Below are 14411 nucleotides of genomic sequence, written 5' to 3' on the forward strand. Positions count from 1 at the left end.
AGTAGCTATTTCTTTCCTAGTGCCATCAACGTTAGAGAAGGTCATTTTTTTACTGTTGTTCATTACAAGGATTAGATCATAATTTTTAGGGTTCCATCTGCAACAATCCCTAAACAAATTTGGGGTTTCTTTTTCGGTTGAGCTTGCTTCCAGTGCTTATGTAACTCTAATCTCAACAACTGTGGAAGATTGGAACAAAGGGTCGATACGAAAAACAAGTCAGGTATTAGAGATCCACATTCCCCTAATTTTTTGGTTATTTATTATTGTTTAAATTGTTTATTTATTATAATTTTGTTTATCTTTTTTTTTTTTGCAATTTTTGCTTATCTACATGGGGGACTATGTGCTGACAAGGAACATTTGAATCAACATAGTGCAAAATTATTGACACTATAGACTATTGCTAAACAAAGAAGGTAGCCGATTCAGGTGGGTTAAGAGAAATGAAATCTTCGGGGGTCTAAACAGTTAAATCTTCAAATCAGTTAAGATTTTCCTTATTCCCATTTTATTTTTATTTTGTAAACACGCCTACAACTGAAAAGCTGAATGGAACGAACCACTCCCTTTGGAAACGAAGGATTAGGAGGATTTTGGACGAGGAAAATGTTGATTACATTTTAGATAAACCAATTCCTCCTAAACCCTTGGACGATGATGCTTTACATATTGTACAGGAATATAATAAATGGGAAAAGGATAATAGAAAAGCCAAAACCTATGTTAACTTTCATGGAGCCTAATGTAGAAGTAATTTTTTATGAATATAAATATGCTAAAGAAATGTTTGAAGCAATCAACGAAACATATGGAAAAATAACTAAAACTTATATTCAGTTATTAATAGAAAAATATTATGGTTGTGAGATGAAAGAAGAAGATTTAGTAATCGATCATGTAAACAGAATAAATGTGATTGCCAAATAATTGACAACTACAGGTAACCCTATTCTAGAAAAAATTCAAGTTTCTGCCATTTTGAATAGCTTACCTCATTCATGGAATACGGTAATAACAACACTGAATCTATCTAGAAGAGAAATAAATTTTAAAAACCTTCCAACTCTACTTGGCTTAGATGTTGAGAGAAAGAAGAAGAGATCCCAACCATCTTCTTTGATGGTCACCCCAAAAACTGTTGAGAAACCTCAAGTAACTGAAATGCCTAAGGGCAGACACTTCAAAAACAAAGCTAAGAATTTAACAAAAAGATCAAATTCTCAAAAGAATTCAAAAAAACTAAGAATAAACATTGTTTTGGTTGTGGGAAGCAAGGCTACACTAAATTTAATTGCCCTAATTGTAGTAAAAGCAAAACAAATATTGGAAAGAGTAGTGCTTAAAAGGAAGATATTGTCTATGTGATATCTGAATCATTCTTTACTGATTCTAATTTGTATGGTTAGTGCATAGATTCAGGTTCCTCTAGGCATATTTGCAAATCCAAGGAGATGTTCCTAGAATTGATGGAATTAAAAGCGGGAAAACATAGAGCATTTATGGGAAATAACTCTTTCACTGATGTGTTTAGGACTAGAAGTGTCAAGATCCCTATAAATGAGAATACAAATCTGCTTCTTATTGATGTACTGTATGCACCTAACTTTAGGAAGAACTTGTTGTCTATCCCCTTATTGGATGAGAAGGGATTTGATGTATGTTTTAGGGGTGAAAAGGTGACTATTGACAAACATGGAAGAGCACTATTGTTTGGGGTTAAATCTGATGGTTTGTACCATTTAAACACTAATGACAATAAACAAGCCTCCCGTTCCGATTATCTTGATTGTGCTTATCATATAGATAATGATAGTTACATTTGGCATTTAAGACTTTGTCACATAAATAAAAGACAAAATGATGAGAATGAGTTCAAATGAGTTTATACCTAAGATAGAGAAGAATTTTACATATTGTGAGCCATGCTTTATGGAAAAAATGTCTAGATTCTCATTCAAAAAGGGGAAAAAATCAAAAGTAGGGCTGTTCATGGGTCAATTCAGTTTGATTTTACTTGATATTATCAATCGAACCGAAAAAGTTGAGTTATCATTAAGAGCAACTGAAACCGACCAACAACTAAAGAAAACTAACTTCTTTTTTCATTTTACCTGAAATCAGTTTAATCGGTTTTAATTAAACTGAACCGTAATTAATGTTTATTTAAAAAAGGTCAACCTCTAACGGTTATGCCTACAATTATTGCTAGCCTATAGCTATGCAAGCTATACCTACAATTGCATGTCAGTCGACAGTCCGTCATGGCAAAAATCTGTCAAAATAGGTTTCTAAAAGTTTTCTTTTACTTTATAAAACATGTTGTCCCTCGCCAGATTTACTAATGTGTCAATATAGGCAAATGTATTGGACATGGAATGCAGTGGCTATACAACTAAGAAAAGACTGAATCATTATGTTTTTTAACTTTTTACATATACATGAAAAGTTTTACATCGGTTCGGATCGGTTTGAAGTTGGATTACAAGGTCAAAAACCGCATCTGAACTGAATTGTCAGGTTCTACCATTTTTTAAACTAAAACCGATCGACTGCTTTTTAGAAATGACCATGTTAGGTCGGATTGGTTCAGTTTGGTCGGTTTAATCGGTTTACAAGATATTATGAACAGCCCTAATCAAATGAATTATTAGCAATTGTGCATTCAAATGTGTGTGGCCCTCTAAATGTAAAAACTCATAAGGGCATGTATATTTAATTAAGAAAAAAACTAATGTATTAGAGAAGTTTAAAGAATACAAAATATTGGTAGAAAATCAATTAGGAAGGAATATCAAAACTCTTAGAGGTGATAGAGGTGGAGAATACATCAGCTCATCATGTCGTTTACACCTCAACAAAATGGAGTAGTTGAACATAGGAATAGAACCTTATTAGACATGGTGAGGTCAATGTCGTCTCACTCAAGTTTGGGAGCACATTTTTGGGAAGAAGCTCTAGATACAATTGTTTACATACTAAATAAAATTCCAACCAAAGCAAATAATTTGACACCCCATGAAATGTGGACAGGTAGGAAACGAAACTTAACAGATATCAAAATTTGGGGATCTAGTGCACATGTAAGGATTCCAAATCAATAAAGGAGCAAGTTGGACAACAAGAGTATTAGATGTACCTTCATAGGATATAGTGAGAATAGCAAAGGGTACAGATTCATTAATCACAAATCTGATAGATCCATTAAATTAATAGAAAGCAGAGATGTTGTATTCTTAGAAGACCAAATTCAAGATAGAAAAGATCTGCCAAATTTTTTTGGAATTATTAAAGAAAAAGAATGATGACAAAGACACATTTGAACGACAAAATTTGTCTAATAATGGCACTTTAACCAAAACTCAAAGAGAAAGATATCCCTCGTCAATGTTAAAGGATTATTAAACTTATTTCAATGAAGAATGGTGTGAAACCATAAAAGAGGAACTAGGCTCAATAAATAAAAATCAAGTTTGGGAACTAATTGATTTGCCCCAAAATTAAAAACCTATAGAATGCAAATGGGTACTAAAAAGGAAGTTGAATGTTAACGGATCCATAGAAAAATATAAAGCAAGACTCGTTGCAAAAGGATATACCCAATTATAAGGGATTTGTTATAAAGAAACTTATTCCCCAGTTGCAAGGTTTATTTCAATAAGAATCATAATGTCTTTGGTTGCATCCCTAGATTTAGAATTGTGTCAGTTAGATGTGAAAACTGCTTTTCTTAATGGAAAATTAAATGAAGAAAAATATATATGTCTCAACCAATAGGTTATGAGGTCAAAGGACAAGAAGATAAGGTTTATAAATTAAAAAAAAAATCACTATATGGTTTAAAGCAATCTTATAGAATGTGGTACCACACATTTCATGAAGCAATATCAAATTTTGGATTTATTCCCAATCCTTTTGACCATTGTGTTTATGCTTTGAATAGTGGGAGTAGTTTTGTTATTCTTTCTTTATATGTGAATTACATTCTTATTGCTATAAATGATGTTTACATGGTCAATGAAACAAAAAATTGGTTAAAAACCAACTTTGAAATGAAAGACTTGGGTAATGCTAGTTATGTGCTTGGAATCAAGATAGAAAGAGATAGGAAAATAAATACTTTGATTCTTTCATAAGAGCATTACCTAGAAAAGATCTTAAGAAAATTTAACATGAAGGACTGTAATGGAGTTGAGACTCCAATTTGCAAAGAGGCAAAATTAAGCAAAGAAATGACTCCTTCAAATGAAGAAGAAATGCAAAGAATGAGAGAAACCTTATGTTGAAGCAATAGGAAGCTTAATGTATGCAACACTTTGCACAAGACTTGATTGTGTTATATTGTTGGTCTTATCAATAGATACCAAAGCAACCTAGGAAAACCCCATTGGAAAGTTGTTAAGAGAATATTCAGATATTTATAACTAACCAAACATTTTAAATTTACTTATCATGCAAATGGCTTAGAATTATTAGGCTACTGTGATGCTGATTTTGTAGGAAACCCGAATGATAGGAAATCAGCAACTGGGTACATATTTCTCTATGGAGGGGTTGTTGTCTCATGGACAAGCAAAAAGAAAAGTTGTGTGGTGAAGTTCACTATGGAGGCTGAATTCATTGCATATAGCTTTGCAACCTCGGAAGGAGTTTGGATTAGAAGGTTTCTAGAACTCAAGATTCCCGATACATCTATTGGACCTGTAATGTTTTTCAATGATAATAAAGCTATTATCAAGACAATAAAGAACGGTGGGATTGGTCCTAAAGGAAAACATATTGACCTCCAATACTGGTATTTGTATGATATCAACCAACAGAATGAAATCTTGGTAGACTACATGCCCACAAAGGATATGGTTGCCGACCCATTGACAAAACCCATTGTGGTTTTAGATTATGTGAGGCATGTGAAATCTATGGGAGTAATTGGCAAGGATTCATCTTGGGCCTAACTAGCCAAGTGGGAGATGTTGGAAGACTGGCCATAGGCCCTCACTTGCAAATCCTCAACATGTTGGAGAATCCAATGGCCATGTGACAAGTCATATGTTGATGGAGAACAAATTATCTCTATGCTGCACTCTCACATACACAACCAAGTTTTTCCTTGTATTTTCCTATAAAAAAAATTATTGTTTTCTGCACAAGTATTTTTTTTTTGCATAGAGATATTATTATTGGAATACTAACCAGATCCATTTCAACTCTTATTGGGTCAATGGTGGACTATTTGGCCTAGTGTAGACTAGATGATCAAGTGACAAGATCCTTGATCAATGAGACACTTGTCTCAATCCGAAGGAGCTTTGACCTAATCAACCAATAGTTCTTTTATAATGCTCCTGTAAGCATTAAATGCACAAGGAAGCGTTAGATACTGAGCATGCTATATACAAGGTACACAACTTATATCCAACATATGAAAAAGTTCTATGTGAAAGAAGTAAAGAGAGGTCAAAGCTCAGTTCGGATTAGCTAGTCCTTCGTTGCACCTTGCTTCAAGGGCTTGTGTCTTGGGTCATTTTTTGTTGCTTATTTTTGTAGGTTGGAACACAGTAAGTTTCATGCATTGGTATTTTGGTCACGATCACAGGTACACTCATCACAAGACACATGGTTGTCATCTTTCTACTTTACTTGTTCCATCAGAAATCAAAACAACTAAAAACCATTCACGCACTATGTTTCTTCTAATTAATTAAAATGTTGGTTTTTTAAACAGTGAAAAAATTTGTTTTAGGTTTGCCTCCCATCTCCGTCCCCACTTCCGATATGCTCTAAGCTTTGTCGAAGAAGCAATGAAGAGATCTCAAGAGATCACAAAAGAAGCGATCTCAATAGCAAAGCAATCTTCGAAGCCGTGATCTCTAATATCATCTAGAAGACCATAAAGAAATCTAAAGAAGTTACTGTCTAAGGCTAGGAAGAAACCCTGCCATAAATCCAAGGTCATCGTTCGATGGGTTGCCGGAGTTGGAACGGAGATGGGAGTCTTGCCCTTTCTTGCCAAGGCTATTGTTTAGGAGGAGGAAGACAATGAATAGTAATTTATCTCTCTTATCCATTGTATTTGCATATATATTTTAAAAGGGACAATTTGGTCAAAAAAGTTGTTCTTTGGGTCCCGCTCACTGCTTTTGTAATATATTTGAAAACTTATCCAAATTGTAATATAAAAACATTTTTATGAAAGTACTTTTATAAAAGTGCTTTTATGAAAGCACTTTTATGAAAATACTTTTATGAAAGCACTTTACTTTTACAAAAAGTATTTTCATAAAAGCACTTTTGTAAGGGTATTTTCTTAAAAGTGCTTTCGTAAAAAGTACTTTCGTAAAAGTATTTTTATAAAAGTAATTTAATAAAAGTGCTTTCAAAGGGTATATTTTGAAAATTTGAAAAAAAATAAAGGAAAAATAGTCACAAATGCTTATTTAAGTGTTTATTAAAGAAAAAGACTATCAAATGCCTAATATAAAAGAAGTGATTATTTTAAAAAATAAGCACTTGAAAAAGTTGGGTGCCAAATGCAAATAAACACTTATTTTTAACTTAAACACTCCCAAACATGGCATAAGAGGTCTTGAGTTGAATCAAAATTAGACTTAGTGAGAAGAAAAAAATTGTAGAACTAGCGGATGAGAATCATCTCAGGTCTACGTCTGCAGAACTAGATTGATTGTAGCTAAGCCGAAAATACCGATCTGTGGTCAGGAGTTGCCGGTTGTAAACCCTAATGGAACTATTTACCGAAAATTAAAATAGAAGCAAATACAATGCATTTTGATGAACATATATAGTAGTCTAAAACATCCATTTTCCAGCATCTTGATAATTGTCGTTGGCATTGTCGTATAGATTTTAATTCATAAGGACATAGGCCATAGAAGTGAAACCAATTATTCATTGAATTGTCACCCTTTCTTAAAAAAAAAAACAGGCAATATATATAAAAAGTATTTCTAGATAAAGTAGACTAAAACCTAACAAAGGATAAGCTCAGGTTTTTAGAAAATTCAAAGAGAGAGAGAGATAGTATATTGAGGGTAAGAGATCATTCAGTGTTTTATATTATATATATGCTATGCGTATACCAGTTGAACACACTGATTCAAAAGCTTGGCTATTATATATCCCTTAACAAATACGGGTCATGATGAAAACTTCAACTCTGTCTAAAGTGTTAGCACAATAATGAGATGGTTGTCACTCAAAAGCGATAGATGCTTTACTTTCATCTTTTATTTAGGTTGTGTTTGGTTTGAAGGAAAAAGTAGGGAAAGGTAAGGAAACCTTTACGAAACTTGTATAGGCTTTTCTACCTTTTCCTTCAAACCAAATATAGCTTTAATGCTTCTCTTTCTCAACCTCAAGTGTTTCAAAGCTAGTATTAGTACTGAAGTATCCATGACCACCAAAAAGAATTGGGCAACCAACCACCTTGATTGCCTCAATTCCTCATAAATTGATTATCTTGACAAGTTTGAGGTTCCCTTACAGTCTGTTTGGTTTGTGCGACTAGGATTAGAAAATAGGAATATTCACTCAAGATTCTCATTTTCTCACGTTTGTTTTGGGCGAAAGAGTGAGATGCGAGGAGAAATCTCTTCTCAAAATTTGGGATGCGGGGTCTCACCCAATAGGTGCGACCCCAATGAGAAACGAAACCTCTGCGATGAGAGTGAGAAAAAAGCATCGAGAGTACAAGAACTGGTCTCCCAATTGAGCACCACACCCCTACAATTGTTAGAACTTCTCTGGCGAAGTCTTCTTCTTCGGCGAAGGCAAGGTGTCACCCACCACCTTCACTAAGATCCCTTTCTTTCGCACTCCCTCTCTCTGCACTTGCTTTCCGCTATTCTTCCAACCGTTTCCAAGAGCCTTTGCATTGAGAACTCATTTGCCAGTTTCGTCCCCACCACCGCTTTGGACTATTATTTTGTACTTACAATCTCATTCTCCCTCTACGCCGACAGATTGGCCGGTGTGGTCGCCTCTTTTGGAACTCCTTCGGTCTGTAGTACTCCTTTGTCATCCTCACCATATCAAACTCCCTTAGTGTAAGCTCAGTTACCAGTGCCATCCTCTCTCTCTCTTTGCATGAATTCTCTTGCTATTGTTGTCTCTACCATCATGAGCTCTCTTTCCTATGTCGTTCACTCACTCACTCACTCTCTCTCTCTCCAATCGAGCTTCAGATCTCCAAATGGAAAGTAAACAAATCATCATCTTTCAGGATTTTTTGGCAAAATAGATTCTGGTGGAAGCAAGTTCCATTCTAAAATGACACTTGCCCTAACCATTCCATCATAGAAAGGTCTTTTTTTCTTCATTTTTTCGATGAGAAACCGACTCTGGTGAATCTTTTGTTTCCAGTAGAGACTACAAGGTTTTTTAGTCAACAGAGCAGCTTCTAATTGTTGGTTCTGGTTGAAGGGAATAGAGACGCCAATAGTTTCAGTTTTCTGGGTTAACTACAAACATAAGTTTTGAGTAGGTTTTCTTTTTTTTTTTTTTGGATTTAACAATCTAGTGAATTCATAGGTATAAACTGTTCTCTTCGTGGATTTTCATATTACCAAAAAGAAATCAACTTGTTGAAATTGCCATTTCTTCTTAAAATTTATGTGAGGCGTTATTGTTATTTCTCTATCAAACTTATTTGGGTTTGATTATGTTCTTTCCCAAATAGAGGCATTATTGTTATTTCTCCATCAAACTTATCAGGGTTGCACCTTTTTGTCAATTGTGAGGAGCAAAAGGAGGAATTTGAAAATTCATGAATCAAAACAATTTATGCAAACTGCAAGTAAGTTTTGGGTTTGGGTGGAATAACTGGTCTCAACAACCAAACACTAGGAACATATTTGATGGGATAACTGGTCTCAACAACCAAACATAATGTGACAGGAATGAGAAAACAAAATTTCCCTTCCCATCCCGTCCTTTCTCGACAACCAAACAAACCATTAAGTGATCTTGAGTCGCCATGCTAATTAAACTCCTCCATCAACTTTTATTGGCCTCCCTTTATTGCCTAATTGAGGACTTTTTGGTGAAAGAAAACTTCGTGGCATCCAACTCCAAGTGCAGCTGTCTATGTATGGCCTTGTGGATAAGAGGACCAACTCCCATCCTTATTAGCAGCTTATTCAGTGAGGATGATTTTGGGGGCGTTCTACAGCATGAATGTTTTTTTTGCTATTTACTTTTAGAATCTTCATATCAATAAAAAGCCAAAAAGAAAATGTTATTGGACTATGTTTTTTGTTTTCAAAGAGAAAAACAAGTTGGTTTTGTTTCAAAAAATAATACATGCATGTTCTAGAAACCATCAAAATAATGGTTTTAAAATAATACACAACCAACATGTTTTTGTGTTTTTGTGTTTTTGTGTTTTTGTTTTGAGAAACAATATATTTTTCAAACCCTGATGGTTTTAATTTATTTTTAAAACTGGGAAAAAAAACAAACAATTCGTCTTGTAGAACATGCCTTATTAATGTTAATTCTGTTAGTGTGGCAATAGTACCAACAAAAGAAGAACTTGTCAATGGTGATGATAAATATATATGCATGAAAGAATATGGTGGATTCGGGCTGAGCCGAGCCAAATACTTGGCTATTCGAGCTCAGCTGGCTGAAACTGTGTTAGGCTTCGAGCTTGAGCTATAGATTTGAGCTCGAGCTCGGCTTGGTTAAAATATAAAAATATTTTTTTTATTTTACATACAAAAAATTAAGAATTATAAAAATCATTTATTATTATACATATAAATAATGTTTTTATTTTACATACAAAAAAATAAGAATTATAAAAATTATTAACCATTATAAATAAAAAAAAATATTATTATATAATAAAAATTATTTATTATGTTTATTTATATATTTATATGTATGTATGTATATATATAATAAAAAAATATTTATTTACTATACTAGGTTCGCGAGCATCACGAGCCGAGCTTCATTGGGATCGAACTCAGCTCAACTAACAAACGAGCTGATCTTTTCACAAACTGAACTCGAATAACTCGTGAGAAACTTGGCTCATAGCCACCCCTATGAAAGAGATTGATATACTTGTTCCCTATGGATGAATGCAAGTTGATAATAGTGTTCTCTTCGTTGGTGAAAACTTTCCATGCTTGATGTCGGACCTCATGAGGTAGTTGGTCCATTTCAAGCCACAATTCTTTCCACTCTCAGCAATCTTATTGTAACATTGAAAATAAATCAAACGAATGCTATGATCAGGACATTGCAAACCACTGATTGCCGCATCTTAATTATACTTAATAGATTCTAGATTTCATTTCAGATTAAAATTAAAGAATTTGAGAAGTAAAGAAAAAACAGAAGAATTAGAATCATGGTTTTCAAAACCGGACCGGACCAGAAAGACCAGGAACCGATCATCTGACTGATTCCATTTTTCCCCAAAATCGTTGATTTTGGTCAGCAAACCGCTGAACTGGCAAGTTAACCGTTCGGACGGTTTTGACCATTTTCCAATTTCTTTAAATTTTTTTATTTTTTGTCAGAAAGGGCCAGCTGTTCAGGTCGAACAATCGGACCGTTCAAACCAGTAACCAGACCCCTAACCTGTTCGTTTTTAAAAACCATGATTAAAATTATATAGATTTTGTATCTGCTTTCATGGGCAAGGCACTCCAACTGCAGTGACCATTGTTCTGTTTGAAATCAATGAGCTTCATTCCTGTATTCTTCAGGCGTCCATTATTGAGGCTCCTCTTCTCACAGCAACTGGTTTTTGCCATGACTTGATCTTATATATTTTCTTTTCTTAGCTTTCAACCAAGAAGAGGAGGAGAGAGGATGTATGTGAAAATATTGTTTGAAACTCTGATTTTAAATTTGAAAGATATAGAGCTGTGCTTGTGCTTGTGCTTGGCTTCCTCGGTGGCCCGATCTAGTCAATAGACTCTGGATAGCGTTACAAGTCAAAGGGGCAGTCACTTCCCCAACTATATTTTGCATGTGAATTCTATTAGGCTTAGTTTGGAAGGAATACAAATATAAATATATAGAGTATAAAACCTTGTATTTTACATTATTTGTTATGTCTTTATAATGTATATATACATATTTGTATTTTTACTCTTTCTAAACTGAGCCTTATTAATATTTAATACCACTTCTTCCATTTGAATCCACTCAATGTGGTTTTTTTTCTTGAATACCCTACATATGTGCTCCACATGCACATCTCAACGGTTGGGATGTACAATGGGGTGTTGTGGGGCATAGATTGGTACTACTTGAATTGAATGATAGCAACAAGCAGCCATATCCCATTTCAATGCTTCAGTTCCTCAATTCTGTGTCTTCTCCCAAATCCCAATTTGGGTTTCCTTTTCTACAGACTACAGTTCTGAAGAGTAAACCACCACCCCCACTCACCCCTCATCACCGAGAGGAAGTGATCAGGAACTGGCTTCCTCCAGCCATTAGTGGCCATACTCTACAGATGAATGGCCCGGCTAATTTAGAATTAGATATCCTTCACATAGGTTGCCCCTAGGCCTAGGCTTCACCTTACATCTCAGCCCACTTGGTTCTATATATTATCTATCACAAGGGCCTTTCTGCCATTGAGGCTAGGGAGGCCAACTTAAGGCATCACTGAGACAATACAGTGAAGCCATCCAGCAAACAAATGTCCATTAGAGACATAAGTACGAGAGACATCTAAAGAAAGCTAAAGTCCAATTCCTAATGCTGGTTACACTGCAATTTTATTTGCACTAGTACAAATGTATAGGAGTGCAAATGAAAGAAATGCAAATTTCGGTTTAATTTTGTTTTGGGTTTTATTTTATTATGCCTTAGGTCTTATTTTACTTCATTTTTAATGCAACCAAACAAAGTAAGATAAAATTTGAAACATAAATAAATTAAAACTTGTAGCCAAATCATTTGCACCACCATAGTTTTGCATCAGTGCAAATGTATTTACATTGTAATCAATTGTGGCAAGGACCAATCCACACCACACCACAGTCTACAGTTATTCTAAATTATGGATAGATCGTAGGCATGGTGTGGACTGGTTCACACCACACTTTTTGATTCTATGCATCTCATATACAGTTTATGAAGTAATCTACACAGTTGATCATAAAATGTCTAATTTGTATAATTTATATAATAAACCAATTGAAAAAAAAAGGTTTTAACAATTGAATATAAACTAAAAATATTCATTTCAACAAAAAATGGTAATAAAATAATTTAAAATAAAAATGATTATTTTATTGATAAAAATATTAAAAAATAATATTTAAACAAATGAAATAACAAATTATTGCAAGATAAGCATAGCACCAAACTATTTATACAAACTAACAAATCTGTTTCTAACAAGTCTAACGACATACCGGCAGAGGAGAACTTTGGTGGAGCACAGTGGCAAAGATCTTTGGTGATGGAAACCTTCAATGGAAAAATGATGTATAGGGTTTGGGGGATGCTATGAAGAAGTAGGGTATCAAAAATGAATTGTGGACCAACCCCATCCACGAGAAAATATTGTTGACAATAATTTGGGGTGTGGACAAGGCAAGTCCATGATATAGTATGGACTAATCCCATCCATGAACAACCAAACAGAGAGTTCATCCTGTGGCGTGGACCGAAATGGTCCATCCATGAGATGAACACGTTACCGAATACCACCTTAGTCAAACACACTATTCCATGATACTCAAGAATGAAAACTAGTAAATAGATGGTGACTTCTAAAAAAAAAAAAAAGCAAAAACCTGATATATTATTTAAGGTTCAGTTTGTTTGTGGTACAAATCTGAACCAAATATAACTTTTGCACCTACTGCAATTTTGCATCTGTTTTTCTTTGTCTCATTTGCATTCATTAGCAGTGCAAATTTGAATCTCTTACCTCAGTTCTCTCATATAAAGCAAAGACCACATCATCTTGCTTCCTACCTCATTCCCAAACAAATATCCCTCCTACCTCAATTCCGTTTCATAAAAGGTGAGAGCTACATCATTTTGCTTCCTATTTTACTATCCATAAGGCTCGGATTGGTAGGAGTACACAAATACAAATATATATTGTACAAATACATACGAAATAATACAAAATACAAAGCTTTGCACTCTACAAATTTGTATTTGTACTCCTTCCAAACTGTGCCTAAACAAATAAGATAAAGTCAAATCTTGAAGCAAAAGTAAACTAGAGTTTACACTCTACCTATTTGCACTCCTATGCATTTTACATCGATGAAAATGAAATTTGCATTACAAACCAACTGAAGCAGTTTTGGTAGCCTAATAACAAGTTCTTGCAAAAGATATTAGAGAACTTTAGAGGCCAAGATTAGAACTTGGCATACTTCTAATAACAAGTTCTTGTACAAGTTGGTACTGATTGGATTTGTAAAGATATAAGCCTCTTTGATTCGCAGGAATAGGGATCTGAAATGGAATCAAAATGGACCATTCATATTCCAACAGTTTGATTAGGTGAAATCGGAATCACATTCCCATTCTTGGTGGAATGGCATTCTCCCACTTGAGGGAATGGGCATTCCCTCCCAGCCTCTTGGGAATAAAATCCCACTCCACCTGATTTTAATTCCTCTTCCAATTCTTGTATAAACTAAACAAATTATGGGAACCAATCATTCCGATTCTGATTCCAATTCTGATTCTGACTGTGAACCAAATGAATAAAAAAGCTAAATTTGTTAACTTCCCCTTAGATGCCTTTTTCCCGAAAGTGCTGATTGTGGGATTCGATTCTAGGTCAACGTTGCAACAAACCAACTAACACACCAACAAACCAACCCAAAATTGTGTGTGTGTGTATATATATATATAATTTTGAAAAAATATAAAAAAATTCCACGTACAAAAGTCCTAGAGCGTAAAAATCAACAGGATTGCTAATTAAGTTCGCAACTTGGGCTTGCCCAATCTTGCCCTTAGGGGTGTAAACAGATCGAATTTGAATTGGATCAGGCAATATCTGAATTTGAATCCAATTAGAGAATCCGATATCCAAATTCGATTCGATATCTAACGGATATTGAAAATTAATATCTGAACTTGAATCCGATTAAATATTTGAATATTCGATTTGGTTTGAATTCGATTAATTAATTATTTTAGATAATTAATAAATATTTTATTGATATAAAGTATATAAATATATAAATTATTTATATAACTTAATTATTATATATAAGTTATATAAAATATTTTATATATTATATATAAGAATTAAATAATCGGTCGAATTCAGATATTTATCAAATGAAATCAGGTCATATCCGATTAACCATTCGGTAATAATAGAATACCCGAATTCGACTGATTAGATATTCGAATTATTCGAGTTCGATTCGATTATGTCA

The sequence above is a fragment of the Nelumbo nucifera genome, chromosome 4 (genome assembly GCF_055504915.1).
Source record: "Nelumbo nucifera cultivar China Antique chromosome 4, China Antique-T2T, whole genome shotgun sequence".
NCBI classification, from domain to species: Eukaryota; Viridiplantae; Streptophyta; class Magnoliopsida; order Proteales; family Nelumbonaceae; genus Nelumbo; species Nelumbo nucifera.